Raw genomic sequence first — 5,604 nt, 5'->3', positions numbered from 1 at the left:
AACATAAACTTTAAGGCAAAAGTCGTTGGGGATGGAAAAATGGCAACAAAATACAAAGGAAGAGGAGAAAGGTTGACCACTGGGTTGGATCTCCACTGCTGCTTCAGCGCCCCGGTACCTGCGCTTCCCTGCCTGCCTGTGGGATGTAACAGAAGCTTGGGAAAGCATTATAAGGAACACCCAGTTAATGTTTATAGAGAGGTAATGTGCTAAGTTTTTTTATGAAATTTTTCCCTCTAAATTTACAGGCCTTATATGCAATATTATTTTGAGGGCAGCATATTGTATTCATTAGATATTTCAAATGGTATAAACAAGGCAGTAGAAGTACTCAAATTGCTGCAAGCCAGATGGAGATCTTATCATGCTACCTCCCACAATTTGGAATAACTTCTTTCTGAAAGCCCCAAGTTATTCTGCTTACAAGCATAGCAGAGGAGTGAATCTCCTGGGTCACTGCTGAACTGTGCCATGGAGAGCAAAGATTTGCCTGTCCCCCCTCTCTGTACTAAGGAAGGACGCGAGGTACAGCCCCCCACCCGAGCACTCGCTGCACCAGTGCCCAGCACTGGAAGGTGCATGTAGGCTTCAATAAAAAACAAGTAAAAATTGGATCATAAGAAGTCACATTTTTGGAGCATAAGGGAACATTTTAGTCTAATTATCTTCTTGAGTGCAGAAGAAAAAAAAAAAAAAAAAGGAAATATATTACCAGAGTCAGTTTGTAAAAGAATTATCCTAGGTAAATTGATCTGCAGAGAATTGCTCCCCAAACTATAAATCATATTGATTTACTTGCTTTACACTTCTAAAGGGTGACCAATGAGTTATCGGAAGGGTCCACGGAGCACTCAGCCTCACGGACTGAGGAAGTGGCTTATTCCTGCCTGTAATACAGATTAGCAAGATGCAAATGATCTCTCGTTGTAATAAGCAAAAATGGAATTACTGTATTCTTGACCAAAAAAATTGAGAATAGACTATTTGTGTTTTCCTAGCACTACCTGACTAGATCTGAGTTTCTTAAATGTCACTGTATTTGCGCAGCAGTTCAGAAAGAGCATTTATTCTTTTAACTTGGGGTGGATCTTTACAGCTTGTAATCACATGCATTCATTAAACGTAGTTGCACTCCAGAAGCATAGCTCCTTTGGTACATTCCAGTTCTTCAGCCTATCACATTCTGCCCTTTCATTAGTTTGTAAAACAAATTTAAAGTCCAATGACTACTAATGATGGGGAGAATAGCAAAATGCTCTTATGCACCTATTGTGTTCTCGTTTCGTCTTAGTATAATTAACAGCCATGTTTTGGAGCAATTTTAAAAATAATGTTAAATTTTCTAATTAAAGTTTTGAGGCAGCCAGATTGACTCATCTGAACAGAGCAATTAGTTTGGCAGAATTGACTCATGGTCATTCTACCTGACAGCATTCCCTGTTGTGGGAATGTAACTCTTACTGTGAAAATGTTGTACTAAGCAAACCTTAGTTCCGCTCGTAAATCAGTTCAATGAAAGGTTTGAAAGCCTGTTTCTATGGTGTAGTTAAATTACATTCAAAGTACAACTGAATTTGTCCCTACTTTTTCCATCAAGTGTAATGTGACTTAAAGAAATGTTCACTGAAGATAGAGTACAGTTTAGAAAGCCAAATGAGATTTCTTGAACGAAAGTAGGTAGAATTTAGGTAAACATTCTCCAAGTTTAAAATAACACACTGAAGCATTTGTCTTTGGTTATCAATTTTAATGTACATAATAATAAGATTTCATTCCCACGGGGACAGCCACGTTAAAAAAATATGAGTGCTTGCACTCCGATTCCTAAAATGCCTAAAACCTAAAATCAAACTCCTCTTTGTAGTCAAAATCCAATGTTAAGTTGGAAGAAGGATGGCTTTTGATTCACATGTGAACAAACTTTCCAAATACTTGCCAACTCTACAAGATCAATTGAATGGAAGGTTTCTGGAAGACTAGTTAGCCACTCTGTACCAGCGCTGCTGCTGAGCTGCTGTCGCAGCAACAGCTGAGGGACTTAGATGCTCTCGCGTGAAAAGCTAACCAGTGCCTCATATGGAGCCCACCCAAAATTCAGCTTTTTTTGGCTTACTATAACATCAGCTACCTGGAGGCACATGCAACATTATACAGGTCAGAAGCAGCTTCAGCGATGTCCCGGAATTACGTTTTGCCTCATGCACAGTGCTCTAGTCATAAAGAAACACAGCCAAAAGCTGTCATTTCTGAGCAGGTTTGCCAGTCTATGGAATTCATAAATCTTCTCTGAGGAGGAAGTTGATATCTACAAAATACTTCACCTGAAGTGTAAAAAAAGGAAAAATTTAGCTAACAAACCATGAGAAAACAACGGCACAAATACCTTCTGTTTTCTTTCACTGCCACATGAGCGAACCATGTGTCTTCCTTTCAGACCGCAAACTCATCCTATTTTCAAAGGGAATGTTCTTTTTTTAAAAAATAATACAAGTTTTCTAACCTGACTTATAATGCACATATTGATTAGAATTGAAAACTGCCTGTTTCCCAGCTCTGCTCTAATGTAAAAAAACCCATAATCGTGTACCTCCTCTCCAAATGGATCAATGTCCAAATTCTTCCTAGTGATTTTTTTTTTTTATTAATGGTAATTGAAATAACATATCCAACCTTAACTTTAAAATACTGCTTTAGCTCCTTCTCAGGTCAGGTTTGTCAGATCTCTCCTGCAGACCATCATTCCTTCCACCAGCAGAGCCACGGCCATTTCCCATGTTCAGACCCGGGTTCCTAATGGCATGAGCTGACATGAGTCAGCAGGAAGCCTGTGTTGGCATGGAATGCTCCATCCCAAACTCAGGCAGCAGCACAACACAAGAATTTTTCTCTGCCAGCATGTTATTAAAAGAGCCTTTAAAAAAAAATTGGGGGAAAAAAGATCAAAATGGTCACAAAACTTATTTTCCATTTTAATGCCCTTCCATGCAAACTTCTGCAGTTCTGCAGTTGAGCTCACAGGTGAGATTAGTTTTATTCCTTCTGATAGAGATGGCTGTTTGCAGTAAAGAGTGGCAGCATCCCGCCCTGCAACAAATCCTAGATTTTTTGTCAATGGATGTATTATTTGTGAAATTTCATTGTCTTTATAGTACAAGTCATATTTCTGCTAAAGCATGAGGAAACAGGAAGGATGGAGTAGAGGGAACTTTTGTTTCTACAGGAGAAATTCCAAGCAAAATAGTGGGAGGGTATTAAAAAAAAAAAGTAAAAAAATTCTGGTTTTTTTTCATTTCAAGCCAGTAGTGGAAATTGATTAATGAAGCCCGTCTGTAGCCCATTCAAAGGGCCAAATCTTCAGCTAATATAAAATAGCAAGCTTCTACTTTTAAAAACCAGCAAGAGGAAGGGGACATAAAACTAAAAAACAAACAGGCATATTTGATCATTTAGTGGTGAAAAGATCAGGCACTCCTCAGTTGCAGGGTTTTATTTTTGTGCATTGTGTCAATGATTGGAAACCATATGTTTTAAGACCAGCTTCAATAGTATCAGTAGCTACAGTCCTCCTCTCAGATTACTTTTTACTGCCTGCCTAATTTTGAGCTTTAATAGCTAACATGCACTTTGTTTATCAGTTACAAATGTTCTGAATTTTGATGAAGCAGGCTAAACAATACATACTGGTTTATCATCAGCACTGAAGACCCAGCGAAAAATTTGGTTAATGTTGTGGCCTGCGACTTTGCAAACAAGTAGTTCTTGGAAATAATAATAAGAATCTTAAAGTCGGTGGCTCAGGTTCTGAGTGCTGAATGTGAGATGTTAGCACTGGGGTCCTGACACATCTCTCGTCATCCCTGGAAGAATCCATCCTACAAGGTGCTGAGCCTTTTGGCATCAGAAGTGCATCCAAGTATAGCACCGTTAAGTCCCCTCGGATGGCACTCCTGTTAAATAGCCAGTGCCACATAAAGTGCTTTATTATGCCGAGGTCAGTCTGGAGGCATTAAAATTAAATATATGCCTAAAGTCTTCCCAGAATCAGACCTTAGTATCTTGCAGGACTGAGCACTAATACATGAAATAGCTCTTCTTTAAGTAATTCTGTTTAGCTGTACAACAATGAAATTCAAAATACTCTCTAGCTTGTGTTATTTATCCTCTAATTACTTGAGGACAGAGCACCTCTCCTCTGTTTTAAAAATACTGCATAAATTAATGATGTTCTAACAATAACAGCAGTGGCAATTCTGGGCATTTACCAGGGAGGAAGCAACCATTAGCCTTGAGAATGAAATTTCACTGCAGTCCACAAAATAATGTGTTAGGAAATACTATGGTTGCCAACTTTCGCAATTTTGTTGGAAGTCTTCTAAAAAGTGAGGGTTGGGGTGTTTTGGGTTTGGGTTGGTTTTTTTTTTCCCCACAAAGCCTGAGCTCTGGCATCATGTGAGAACATGAAAATGTGAGATTCTCAGTTTTAATTTTAGAAAACAAGTAAGTTACTCAGCATTGTGGTTGCAAAGAGAAATTGAAAACATGAACCCAAGGGCCAGAGAACAATTAGTAAGAGCCTGAAATGCATCGCTTTTACAATCTTCAGCTTTGGAAAGCAATTTCATGACACGCAGGGTCTGACTCAGGACGTTTCTATGCTCAGGGTTAACCATATTCAGTACCCCAATAAATCCTCTATACCCTTTTCGAGGACTTCTTACCTTGGTTCGTACCAAGAGGGTGGCATCACATCTTAGTTGTCAGGGAGGATGCTAAAGTTAAATATTGGCTCAATTCTTGTTTCTTAAACGGAAACAGTTTGTACTGATGTAACTGTTAACTTTGATGATGAGGTGGACAGCAGCAACTGGAAATATTTCCTCAAGGGAAATGCACTCTCTATAGTAACTAAATTTTGGCATCTAGCTCCTTGCCGCCTCAGAGGAGAGGCTGAGGTGTAGCTGTAGGCTCTCCCAGGCTACGGGATAAGCTCTCTGGATCCCAGGCTCTGGCAGAAGGTGGCTCCCCCCGTGTGCCCTGAGGATAGGGAATGGGCTCGCTGCCCAAGCCCCCCGGGGTGCCCAAGGAGGATCATTAGCTCCAGAGTCTCTCCAGGACACTGTCACCCAGCCAGGTGATCGGGATCCATTTGGTGAACGCGGCACTTTCTGCACAGTTTCCCTTCACTCTTTAAGTTTACGGTATGTGGGAATAAGCACAAGGCAACAAGTCAGGCAAACCCCCTCCTAAACCTGCCTTATCTTGGACCAAAAAACATTCCACCAGTCTGAGAAATCCCTGGCACTACATGGCTGATGATGACCTAGCTTGCTGAAATGGAGACTTTTACTAACTGCCAGGACTCGCTCCTAGGCTCTCTTGGTACCCCTGGTACCCCACGCAGCTGTAAGACCCACATATCCCAGCCCATACCCATCTATGGGGCAGGAACTATTTTGCTCCCTTGCCTTTCTAAATTGCTTTTAAGATCTACAGGTATTTTGCTGGATACTAACAATGATGAAAATGTTTAAAATTCCTGTAACTGAAAAATAGCCTTTATCTTCCTTTTTGCACATTCTCCCACTGTGCCCTTATCTACTTTTC

The sequence above is a fragment of the Falco peregrinus genome, chromosome 9 (assembly GCF_023634155.1).
Source record: "Falco peregrinus isolate bFalPer1 chromosome 9, bFalPer1.pri, whole genome shotgun sequence".
In the NCBI taxonomy this organism is placed as follows: Eukaryota; Metazoa; Chordata; class Aves; order Falconiformes; family Falconidae; genus Falco; species Falco peregrinus.
The sequence above is the reverse complement of the archived record's forward strand: the minus strand, read 5'-3'. Positions refer to the sequence as shown.